We start from the raw sequence: 14,243 nt of genomic DNA on the forward strand, positions 1-14,243 counted from the left end.
TATGGCCGAATCATCTGTAGTATAAAATATTCTACAGCATCAGAATGTACACCCCCTAAATACAAAAACGTGGACCATTCCATAAAATCAACTGAAAGTCTTTCTTAAATGGTCTAGTCCCTTATAAAACGATGACAGCAGGCTTGCACTGGCAAGCTGTGTCAGGAATGAACCAAGCTGAGACAAAGCTGGACATGAAATTTCACTGGGTATTTGCCAGAGATATGTTTAGGACAGTCTCTGAAATCTGTCTCAACAAGAATGGGCTGTGCTTGACTACGATTCAATATGCACAGGCAGAGCTGGGCAAATTTCTGGTGTCAGAAGTGGAATAATCAATACACTGATTGAACCTAACTTATCAATACCTGGCCAGTTTTCATATGTATCTGCTTGTGTATTCATGTGACAAAATTGTTTTAGTTACAGACACTTACATGTGCTAGATTATATTTATTGATCTATTGAGTATCCAGTGACACAACTGCTCAACTATTAATAATTCTAATGAAGATAATCAATGCATTTGTGTATTGAATATACTAGGATCAATAAATGTGCCAAAGTAAACAGGTGCATTATTATTCGATGAAACTAACACATTCAGTCATAGCCAAATAAAGGTAAACCAAATTAATCTACATAATGGGACAAAAATGGGGTGGGTGGAATAAAAACAATTCTATAACATATAATTACTACTTAACAAAAAAAGATTTTTTTAATAAACTCGTCTGTTATGAATATTTGCTTTGTTGCTGGTCAAGATATTGTTGAAACCAGTCAAAGCATATAGAGAACAGATAATAATTCTTACAATATAACCATAATCATAGGCAGTATTGCACATCATAGCACGCCATATCTTTCATGTGTGACAAAAAAAAACATTTCATTAAAAATTAAAAAAGTTTTCTTGTCGTAAAGACAGATCATGCATGACATTAGTCCTTGTCTTCTTATGCAGGTGCTGTCCCCAACTAAGGTCATCCTGAATAACGGTCACTTACACATGATACTGTTGACTGCTTTTGACAAAACATCCACAAGTGTAAAGTCAATGCAAGCCAAAGGTAATGAAAATAATTTTGACAAGCAAATGTAATATTTGCCAATTTTCAATAATAGTATCTGGTACATGTACTTTTCCTTTTTTATTGAGTATAGTATAAGTAGAAGAATTTAGTGTTGAAAATAAAATATAATGCAATATAAAAAAATATAAATACTGAAAAAAATTAAGAGAGGAATGAGAAATATCATATATATATATATATATATATATATATATATATATATATATATATATATATATATATATATATATATATATATATATATAAATAAATGGCTGTCCCATGTTTATCAGGCACTCAGTACACTGAATTTAATGTGCAGAAACTACTATCGTTTTATTAGACTTACTATAAACATGAAATGTCACATTTTCACACTATAATTTATATTTTTTTATTACCAATAATGCCAGCCATGCATAAAGTCTGATCAAGCAACTTACTCTATAATAAGAGCTATTCAGCAAATCAACTTTTAGCCACAATGACCTTGACCTTTGACCCTAAATCTGACAGGCCTCTTCCATAACCTTAAGTGCAAGCCCTCCACAAAATTTGCCCCCAGTAGATAAATGTACATTTATTACATAAAACCCTTTTTTTTTCAGTTAAAGTGTCAAAAGTATTTCAGTCCCAAAACTTGAAGAAAAAAATGAGGACAAGTTTGAAAACCTGATGCTATAAAAGCAAAATTCAAGTTACATACAAATGCATTCAAATGTGCATATAAAAGCCTTGACTGATGCTGCTAAATTGTATTAACAAGATTTTCGTCAAAATGTCTGAAAAATGTACAAATGCTGCAGAGGCAGCACATTTTAGTCAGATTTCATTATTTGAAGAAAAAACTATCAAATTTCATTTGCTTGCACCAAGTCTTGTTTGCATAATTGTGTTGACAAGATTTTTGTCAAAAAATTTCCCAAACTAAATATTTTAAAAATTCAAAATTGTCAAATATCCAACCATGCCTCTTTTGTAAACTATGAATTGCCTATCAAACTGACTTAAACTCAACCAGTTTACTCAGGCACACAATTTAGGTCATAATGGCCAATATTTGATAGGAGAATGTTGTATTCATCACATGACACCCATATGCAAAGTTGCATGACCATGCATACAATTATGCATCGAAAAATAAGTAAACAAAAACTTACCTATAGTAATGGAATTGACCTAGAGACATAACAATGACCTACTCAATAGCATAGAACGTTGTATTAAATCAAGGTATTTTATGTTGACATGTACCTAATGTGATTTTCTGTCAGATGTGTGTACATAAATACAAATGTATGTATGTATGTATGTTTGTATGCATGCATGTATGTATGTATGTATAGCGACTGGCATGCTTTCTCACGTACCAACATTAGCCAAGCCTGAAACTCGAACCGAAAGCAGACAGCGGTGAGATGGCAGTGATCCAGAAAGGTGAGCACTTTAGACCACTCGGGGCCCCCATGTATGTATGTACGTGTGTGTGTGTGTGTGTGTGTGTGTGTGTGTGTATGTATGTGTGTGTATATGTATGAGTGTGTATATGTATGTGTGTGTATGTATGTATGTATGTATGTGCAGTTGACAAGGTGATAACATTACATATGAAGGTCTATCAAGCTGCCTGTAATTATGTGATGCCCACACCAATAGCAGCAACAATAATCTGTATGATTGTCCATTTGTGAACCTGTATTCAAATTGATACATGGGCTCTTTTTGTTTCTTAATATATAATAAAAGGGACGACAATTTCCCATTTCTCCTGCATTCTATTCAAGATATGAAACCAAAGCTACATGTCACTGTGTAATAATTTCGCACCAAAGTTCAGCTCAGAGATTCAACATTTTTCTAATTCGGGTTTCCTCTGAATATTCCAACTCCATTTTTCACATTTGGGCATTTAGGATGGAGTTTGGATTCTGAGCAATTACGTAAAAATTTTTATACCTGCATGAAATCGATAGGAACATTAGTTATTTTGTCCAAAATGGCAAGTATTATAATCATTATGTCTATAATCCGCTAAGAGACTAGATGAAACTTGGCATAGATGAAACCTGATCCGGTACTCGCCATTTGCTTTATAAGTCACATGACTTCACAACTCTCAAACAACAACAGCGGAAGTCCAACAGTCACAAAACTCCTTTTTGATGTACAAAATTTCAAGGGGCCCCCGAGTGGCTGAGTGGTCTAAAGCGCTCTCCATTACAGATCACTGCCATCTCACCTCTGTCTGCATGGGTTCGAGTCTCAGATTCAGCCTATGTGGGTATGTGAGAAAGCTTGCCAGTAGCTTCTCATGGGTTGGTGGTTCTTTCCTGAGTTTTCCCAGGTTCTTCCTCCACCATTAATACTGGCCGCCATGTATAGCCTATCGTGTGCTGAAAAATGGCGTTAAACCCTACAACAACAACAAAATTTCAATTATATGTAATGAAAGTCTAATACCTTGTGTAAAAACCAGAAAGAACATATAATTCTCCACATATTTATTTAGAGAACAACTACAAGAAACTTGGCCAGTCTGATTCATTAAGCAGATTAGTCTGGTTCCCTGTTTCATATGTTCCCTGCAAGAGGGGGCACTCACCAGTTATTATGTACTTTTGAGAGATTGACGTATGTAAGGTGAAGTTGTTTGCATTTAAAACATGCACAATGGAGAGAAGGTTGGCATACCACTATGCTACTTTAATGTAATGTGGCTGACATTTCCTTGGATATTGTACTTTTCAAAATTGTACACACTGCTAAAATGACTCCTCCCTTGTGCTAAAAAATCAGCCTGAATTAGTATAAAGTACACTATCCATAGCAGCTATTCAAATAGGGAAAATGAATTTTGCCAGACTAGACAATACCAGCTTCTGAAAGTGCAATAAATGAATTACCAAATATATAAAAAGTTAAAAAAAGTTATTGCATCTTTTCTTTACAATTTATCTCTTAAGTTCAGGAAGTGAAAATGACCTTGTGGAGCTAGCACTTTTATGAAAAGTGCACATCTGGAGTAAGGTCAAGCTGTATACTCTATAACTGATATTACACCCATCAATCACACACCAAAATAAAGGGAATGACAAGTTCTTTGAACTATATTTAAGATATACAAGGTCTTTTCTAAATAGCCAATATAACCAGTGAGGAAAGCCGGGAAAATTCTTTTTCTTTAAAATTCTAACCCTATGCAAAATACAATCTGCAGAGTGGTGGGTCATGTGACACAACATTAAACTCATGAAGTAGGTCTCGGAATAAACATAGAAAATTTTGTGCTATTTTGTCTTTGTAGTTTTATTACAACCAGTATATGACTTTCATTTTTTTAATAAATTCTATAATATTTGAAAAAAATGGCTGTGAGATTCTGTGTGCTTGTGCTACTAGCAATCAAAATCGCTAGTACCAGCTCAAACTTCATCAACGAATTAGTTTTATCATCTCCAAGCAGATTAAAGACATAATGATTTTAATACTTGCAATTTCTGAGAAAATAAATACTTTTCATAATTATTTTATGTGGGTAGAACCCGATTTAACAACATTTAAGTTTGCTAGTCCATCTGCTAAGCAGCTATGCTTTAACACCACCACGTTCTCCTCCTGTGATGCTAGACTGGTTTTCATACCTTCCATAAAAAAGATACGGATATCGAACTGTGAAACAAAAATTCTACTAGATGAATCTAGTAGTCAATCTCATCCACTTTTGGACTGTCTCAATATATTATTGCCAAGCAACCAAATGATCCATACTGTAACCTCCTAATATTCTGGTTATAACTCGATAAATGTAACTCACGATCAGTTCAGTTATGACTCAGTTATGTAATTGTTTCTGGCATCAAGTTGTGGATGAAATATCCAGTTTTCCAGACTTTTGTCAATAGTTATCTTCAGTTTATTATTGTTTGTTTAAGCATTATTATATTAGAATATTGTATCAATGCACTTAGCAATTTATGTTTTAATTTTGAACTTACAAATGTAATCTCTAACTCATTAAAACTGTGCTCCCTGTATGACAAGAACGTACAAACAATAGCGTTTAGCGTAACACTCACTTTTAGTTAGTATGTTTACATCATGGCATCACTGCATGTACATTGAGGATTTTGACTTGCACTAAATGAAGTACATCATTTGAATCTGAATTATAGGCACAACTGCACTAAACTAAAATCATGTTTTTGAAGATAAATTTCCAGGTCATTTCCAAGGTTTTTCCAGGAAGAAATTATGTTTTACAAAGTTCACATATGACCATTACTGAATGGAATTAAATAACACTTTAGATAATAAAAAATGCATTTTCTAAATCTAAAGATGTTTCTATTTCAAGACTCTCCAAAACATCTAAGTCAGAAAAGATGATCAGGTACAAAACCACCAAATATATCACACGAAACAAGTTTGATTATATTCCTAGAAATGGGCATTACAATGTACACAATATAAATTCTAACTATGCTGACCTGCATTAAGTTACTACGTTGAAACATAATTATTATGACACTTGTTTAGGCTCGAAGAAACAGTAACACAAGAAAGAGTGAAATAAAAATATTATAAAAAATTTATTTCCCTGGAAAAATTCTGTAAAAATGAAAAAATATGAACTGTTTTATAGAATCAAATCCAAAAATAATCCAAAACCTATCCAAGAATAAAATTTTTGAAGTCCTAATAAAATGTTCTAATGATTTCATGTTTGAATCCCGACGTAAGAATCGAAGATGAAAGACGATGACATATGCTGTAATATATAGTGTTGAAGCCTACAGTTCCTTGTAGAAACAAGAATTATCACTCCGGTTTCTGATAGCTGAATAAATTTTTATATAAAAACTGTCCTTGTTCCACAATATTAAATGAGCACAAGTAATATCCAGAAATATAACAGAATTAATCCTTTTGAATCCAAGTAATTTGAAATAACTCCAAACCATGTAATTTGAAATAACTCCAAACAGCACAACATACAACTAACAGTTTAACAGCCCAACTTCTACTGAGATTAATTCTCCAAAACATGGGTTATATGGGCTTTCTAAAACGTAAACAAAGGTCACCTGATCATCTTCTGGAAGTTTACAGAAGCAAATACTTGTTACAGATCACGTTTACCCAGTGTGACCCTGACAAAAACCAATCATTTTTACTCTAAGAAATAATATTTAAAAATATTGTTTATATCTTAAAGACAAAGTCCCATCATGACCTTGGAAACAACCAATCATGTTAAAATAAAACAGAAAAAGTTTACGAAGGTTGCTACAAATTCTGAAACAAGTTCAGGATTTAGATCAGCACCTGGTGTTTATAAGCTAACAGCCAAGGTCAAACTATTTTCTAAAAAAAGTATGATCTCTAGTGAATAAATTTACATTACAATATCATGTAATGAAAAATAAAATTAAAATAAAACTGACAAACAATTAAATTGAAATATATATATATATATATATATATATATATATATATATATATATATATATATATATATATATATATATTAAATCAGATAAAATTAAATAAAATATACATAAAAATAATGAATATAAATTGGTTTTGTTTCCTTTCAAACCTTTAATTCTAAATAATTATATAACAATATATATGCATGTTACACAAAGTAAAATTTCCTATTGCAGTAAGAAAAAACAATAAATGCAAAATATTAGAATCTTATCTTGTAAGGAAAAAGGTTAAAACCTGAATTTATCTGTGCCAATAAAATCTGAAACAAGATTTTTTAAACAACATAAACTCCCTAAGATGATTTGGTAAAAAATCCATCATTTCAAAAACATTTACAAAAGGGATGATTTAAATTTTGACAGAAGACCTTAAAATTTATAATTGCTGTACTAAAAAGAACTGAATTTTCTGCAAAATCAATTTGTCTTCTTGTAATTTGATAAACCAGTCCCCAAACTTGTATTGATACTGGCTCATATCATCTTTTAATTTAATACAAGGGACGACAATTTACCCATTTCTCTGGCATTGCATTTAAGATCTGAAATCAATGCTTCCAGCCACATGTCACTGTGTAATAGGTTCTCACCAAAGTTCAGCTCAAATTCAACATTTTGGACAACAAATTTGGCTTAAAACAAATAGCAGTCCATTTTCTAATCCGGATTTCTTCCACATATTCCCACCCCATGGACATTTAAGTTGGGATGTGGGGTCAGAGAAATTGCATACTAAAAATACGAAATTTGTCACAACTATGTGGTAGGCCAAGTGGCATTTGGCAGTTGCTTACTAGCAGGCCTAGCAAATTTAAACGATGTTATATTGACTCATACCTGAACGAAATCTATAGGAAAATGATTTATTTTCTCAGAAATCACAAGGATTATAATCGTTATGTCTTTAATCTGCTGACAGTCTAGACGAAACTACAGCATATAGGAAACCTAATCCTGTACCTGCCATTTGCATTACTAGTCACAAGACTTCACAAATCTCAATAGTTACGTGATAACTTCATATTGATATTGATATCAACAGCTCACTCCTTTTTATTTTTGTTGTACAAAATTCAATTATATTAAATGAAAGTCAGATACCTTTTGTAAAAACCAGAAAGAACATAATTCTCAACATATTTATTTGGAGAACAACGACAAGAAACCTGGTAGTCACGTGATACATATAGAATCTATGATGGGGTTTGGACTGAGACAAGGAAATCCAAGTCAAGAGGTTACATTATTTGTCTACCCATGAGGCTTGCCTCGTGGGGAGACATAATGTAACCACACGACTGGGATTTCCTTGTCTTGGTCCAAACCCCAATGTAGATTATTTTTCTCACTCAATATTTTTCTTTAAAGTAAAAAGAACTCTGCACTAGTGTAACAAAGTCCAAATGTTTACATGCTACTCATTAATACAACTATGTTAATGAGGGCTGTGGTGTGACATTGCATCCAAAGTACACAGCTTATATGCATGAGAAAAGAAAAATAACAACAAAAAATGTTGCATGAGGTATTATCACATTTAATATATGAATGTGATATGAAATTAACAATAAATAATTAATATTTATTACAAGAAAATGTTTCATTTTCATCAGTTCCGATTTTGAAAAGTTATATTGTAAATAATGAAACAATACTGGGTACACATCTCTACTGTAGTTATACTTAGTACAAGTGTAACAAAGAGTAACATGTTGCATTAGATTATTCATGGGTAATTAGAGATGTGTCACTATTGTATATAACTCTCCTTTTCTTTGGAGGAGGTGAAACTGTTTTGTGACATAGTTGTATTGTAATTAATATTAATTGTAAAATTATCCCTGTGTATGAAAGACCCTCCAAATAAGGACCCTAAGGGATAACAATGTACTGAACTTTCAAGTTCATGATTTCTATGAAAATTACTTTTTCTGTTTTTGAAATATGGCAAGTGCCACCATGAAATCTGCTTATAGATTAATGTGTGGATGGATAACTGATTCCTTCTGGCTGGTAAGTGTATTATTTGTCATTAAAGATTGTAGGTATATTTTTGATTGAGCTGGGGCACAATTTCAGATGGTTAACAAAATTAGAAGAAAGTGTGTTTGACATAACACATTTCTGGCTGTGACTAAATTTTCTGTAGTTGCTGAGAGAGTTGTGATTTCTGTGGCTGGTAATGTGTACAGCCTGAGTGTACCTTGAATAGAATCTTTGTTGGGATTTTGGTCCAAGACAAGGAAATTACAGTCAAGGGGTTACAGTATTAGTCTCTCCATGAGGTTATGAATTATGTAGGCCTAGTCTATGTGCATGGATCAGTGTTTTCTGTCATAGTTCATTCCACACAGTATTGAGAAGCTTATCCTCTCTGTAGCACAGCCAGTTTTCAGGTCAGCGTCATTAAATGTAGCTAACAGAATATAATTTGTTTCACACGAAGTATTTAAATGTAGGTGGCTTTAGCTACATTTAATGATGCTGACCTGAAAACGTACTGAGTTAGCCCTGTACACAGGATAAAATTAACCATGCTGTGTGATACTAGCTAGCAAAATACCAAATAACTTGACATCATGCGCATGTGTGTGTCTCTCATGAAATGTTTTGTATGGTATGTTCTCAAAGATTGTTTGACCTTAAGTTACTATGTTTTTTGTTATACATTTCTTGTTGTTGTTATTTGTTTCAAAACAACTATGTCAGGCACAGCAGAAGACAAGAAGGTTTTCTTTTTTTTTAAATAGTTCTGAGCGCGTGGACACTTTGACTGAGACTGAGATAAGAAAAGTAAGGTTAGCAAAACAGCTAGATTTCTCTGTTGCATGAGTGAGAAAACAAAGCCCCAGCATTTGTTCTAGGAATAAATGTATAATTTAGAGTTCTTTCGATTTTGTATTTTTATTACAACTTGCGTGGGACTTTCATTTATTATTTTTTTTTATTATTTTTTTCTACAACATTTGAAATGGAATATTATTGATATCATGTGACTACGGTATCTATGAGGTGATGAACATGTGGGTTGTGAAATTTGTGTACTCGTACAACTAACAATGCAAATCGCGGTACCAGGTCAAACTTTATCAACGTCCTAGTTTTATTTTGTCTTTCAGCAGATTAAAGACATTACTAGTTTAATACTCGCAATTCATGAGAAAATAAATAATTTCATATTGATTTAATGCGGGTCTGACTTGATTTAACGTTAAAGTTTGGTAAGCGACTATGCACTGCTGACACTTTGTTGGCCTCTTGTGATGCTAGACTGGTTTTTGTATCTTTTGTGTAAGAAAAAATACAGACATCGTGCTGTCTGTCGGGAAAAAAAGTCTACTAGACAAATCTCATCCAATGAGCATTTGGATCAACTCAACAAATGTGTTTATGACAAGCACCCAAATGATATATAGTGCAACCTCCGAATACTCAGGTCAGAACTCGTTAAATTTAACTCACAATCAGTTCAGTTATGACTCAATTACGTAATTGTTTCGGGCATCAAGGGGTGGCAGAAAATTCCCCGGTTTTTCCCAACTTACATCAATATTTGCAAAATTCAAGGATTTTTTCCCCCAATTTCCCGGTAGTGTGGGAACCCTGTAAAATGCAATAAGGAAGTTTAAAATATAATATGAGAATAATTGCAATACCTTAAACACTCCGACATAGTTTGCTTTGATGTCAGTGACCATAAATAAGTACCTGTTTACTCGGTTACGGTAATCGTTCATACGCTCATACCTTACTTGATTGTCAATGAGAGTCAATGCTTAGTCCAATTTAATTGAGGGGGACCAAATAATTTAGTACTGTTATTAAGCAGGTCATCTTGTCCTGCTCAAACCACTTTAGATTTTACAACAGTTCATTTGTGTTCATTAATGTTGTAGAACAAATGGTTACTGGCATTGCTGCCAGATGAAAATCCCCCTTTTCACAAGCCAATTTCAGGGTTCAAACAATTACCTGATCTGTCAGAAAACAAAAGACAAATCTGCCAATTATAAACAAAAGGAAACACAGATACAACCAGCTATCCAAAATCAAAGATATAATGAATATTGTGTTGAAGTTACAAATTTGTGTTATGGTAAGCTGAAACACAAAACCAAAATGTATCGATAAAGATCAGTTATGTGAACATACTGAATGCTGGTTATGCAACTTGTATATTTAAATATGCGTGTCATGATTTACGTCACTTTGTTGGATCGCTTATATCTCTGAAAAATGTTAATTCGTGAGTGCATGGTTCAGAATAAATAAAACAGCAACTGACATCTATCTTAATGTGATTTGGATGAATGAGATTTGGTAAAAGTTTTAAAACACTAGCAATTTTAAATATTTTTCAAAACTCCCACGGCGCACCTGCAATTCTCGTAGCACACTAGTGTGCCGCAGCACACAGTTTTTGAATCACTGCATTATGGTATATCATGCTTGAGGTTGCAGGTTTTTGGGGAGTCATACTTCAATAAATATAAAAAAGTAAACTGGTAAATTCTTATAATTAAATTTAACATTTAATAAGAACAAAATAATAAAATGTCTTTTCAATAAGACTTGTTTAGTAGACCATTAAACTGAAAATACATGCAAATTAGAAATCAAAATATCTGTAATTTGAATACAACAAATCAGAAGACAGCAACGAGCTCCCTGACCTAATGGCAGAAACTAATCCTTAGTCATTAAGTCCTTATTTGAGTTGAATCCATTGAACTATATAGTCCAAACTAATCTTGAGTCATTATTTGAGTTGCATCCATTGAACTATAGTCCAAACTAATCCTTAGTTAGTCACTAAGTCATTGAGTTGCATCCACTGAACTATAGCCCAAACTAATCCTTAGTAGCTAAGTCACTGAGTTGCATCCATTGAACCATAGCCCAAACTAATCCTTAGTAGCTAAGTCACTGAGTTGCATCCATTGAACTATAGCCCAAACTAATCCTTAGTAGCTAAGTCATTGAGCTGCATCCACTGAATTATAGCCCAAACTAATCCTTAGTAGCTAAGTCACTGAGTTGCATCCACTGAATTATAGCCCAAACTAATCCTTAGTAGCTAAGTCATTGAGTTGCATCCATTGAACTATAGTCCAAACTAATCCTTAGTAGCTAAGTCATTGAGTTGCATCCACTGAACTATAGCCCAAACTAATCCTTAGTAGCTAAGTCACTGAGTTGCATCCATTGAACTATAGCCCAAACTAATCCTTAGTAGCTAAGTCATTGAGCTGCATCCACTGAATTATAGCCCAAACTAATCCTTAGTAGCTAAGTCACTGAGTTGCATCCACTGAATTATAGCCCAAACTAATCCTTAGTAGCTAAGTCATTGAGTTGCATCCACTGAACTATAGTCCAAACTAATCCTTAGTAGCTAAGTCATTGAGTTGCATCCACTGAACTATAGCCCAAACTAATCCTTAGTAGCTAAGTCACTGAGTTGCATCCATTGAACTATAGCCCAAACTAATCCTTAGTAGCTAAGTCATTGAGCTGCATCCACTGAATTATAGCCCAAACTAATCCTTAGTAGCTAAGTCACTGAGTTGCATCCACTGAATTATAGCCCAAACTAATCCTTAGTAGCTAAGTCATTGAGTTGCATCCACTGAATTATAGCCCAAACTAATCCTTAGTAGCTAAGTCATTGAGTTGCATCCATTGAACTATAGCCCAAACTAATCCTTAGTAGCTAAGTCACTGAGTTGCATCCATTGAACTATAGCCCAAACTAATCCTTAGTAGCTAAGTCACTGAGTTGCATCCATTGAACTATAGCCCAAACTAATCCTCAGTAGCTAAGTCATTGAGCTGCATCCACTGAACTATAGCCCAAACTAATCCTTAGTAGCTAAGTCATTGAGTTGCATCCATTGAACTATAGTCCAAACTAATCCTTAGTAGCTAAGTCACTGAGTTGCATCCATTGAACTATAGCCCAAACTAATCCTTAGTAGCTAAGTCATTGAGCTGCATCCACTGAACTATAGCCCAAACTAATCCTTAGTAGCTAAGTCACTGAGTTGCATCCATTGAACTATAGCCCAAACTAATCCTTAGTAGCTAAGTCATTGAGTTGCATCCATTGAACTATAGTCCAAACTAATCCTTAGTAGCTAAGTCATTGAGTTGCATCCACTGAACTATAGCCCAAACTAATCCTTAGTAGCTAAGTCACTGAGTTGCATCCACTGAACTATAGCCCAAACTAATCCTTAGTAGCTAAGTCACTGAGTTGCATCCACTGAATTATAGCCCAAACTAATCCTTAGTAGCTAAGTCACTGAGTTGCATCCACTGAACTATAGCCCAAACTAATCCTTAGTAGCTAAGTCACTGAGTTGCATCCACTGAATTATAGTCCAAACTAATCCTTAGTAGCTAAGTCACTGAGTTGCATCCACTGAACTATAGCCCAAACTAATCCTTAGTAGCTAAGTCACTGAGTTGCATCCACTGAATTATAGTCCAAACTAATCCTTAGTAGCTAAGTCATTGAGTTGCATCCATTGAACTATAGCCCAAACTAATCCTTAGTAGCTAAGTCACTGAGTTGCATCCACTGAATTATAGCCCAAACTAATCCTTAGTAGCTAAGTCATTGAGTTGCATCAACTGAATTATATAGTCCAAAGTGAAACCATTGTGGCGACATATGTGTATGATAAACTGCACCATTAATTTGAATTTTTTTAAATTACTTTTACCCTTATTTTGTGGTGTCATAATTTGGAAGGATCTGCTTGGCCTATTGGCCTAACTAGAGTACAACAGTTGCAAATAAAGTGAAATGGTTTATTCCTTAGCTTTTGCAACACTGTCTACAGTTTACTCTGAAAGACAAATGTGTTTAACATAATAATACTGAGAGAGAGAGAGAGAGAGAGAGAGATCACTGTTTAAGGATCTCATCAATAGACAAAGTGAAAAAAAATACTCATCAAGTAAATAAATTCAGGCTGATCAAAGCTGACAGTAAATATTCTTCTTGAAGCTAAAGTGTATGTGTTGGGGGTGGGTAGGGGCTGGTTGTATGTGAATAATGACAATGAAGTCTTGTTTTAAAAAATATGCACGAGTCTCCTCGACAAATGACAAATACAGTGGCCAGTTTATACAGTTTATAACCTGAGACAGACAGATACACAGACAGCCTCGAAAATAACATGACTTAATTTCCATTTTTTAAACTGGTCTATTAATTCAATGTTTTATTTCTTTGCTGTAACAGAGTCTGTCCATATTAAATTCCTTCAAAACACATGCTTGCCATCACTTTAAATCCCAAAACTAGCTTTAATGTCAGCTGATTTATTTCAAACAACAGTCAAGGATAGCTCCCATTGTTTTCTGGGGTGAATATGGCCAAATCCAAACTATTAAAATCTACAACAAGTTATTTATATTAATCGGAATTGCACCTGAAGAAAATGTTAACTTCTTTCATTTATTTTTTTGTTTAGGCCCTAATATGTTTAAAAACATGCAAATAAAATAATCGGCCTAGATTCAAAGTATGTATATTTTATTTTTTGGGCCCCAGTTTATTTTCTTCAAAACATGCAAATATGACAATAGGCCAAGATTCAAAGCATGTCTAAAATACTATGTAAAATCTGCTTTTTAGTCCCTTCATATAGAATCAACTCATCTT

General features: G+C 33.6%; 1 protein-coding gene across 2 annotated transcripts in view; it reads right to left on the reverse strand.

Annotated features, from left to right (window-relative positions):
- The window catches only part of LOC149775841 (general transcription factor IIH subunit 3-like), a 65,135-nt gene that overhangs the window by 11,988 nt on the left and 38,904 nt on the right, over window positions 1–14,243 (reverse strand). The window lies entirely within an intron of this gene.

The sequence above is a fragment of the Sinohyriopsis cumingii genome, chromosome 19, assembly GCF_028554795.1.
Source record: "Sinohyriopsis cumingii isolate HCF-2022 chromosome 19, ASM2855479v2, whole genome shotgun sequence".
NCBI classification, from domain to species: domain Eukaryota; kingdom Metazoa; phylum Mollusca; class Bivalvia; order Unionida; family Unionidae; genus Sinohyriopsis; species Sinohyriopsis cumingii.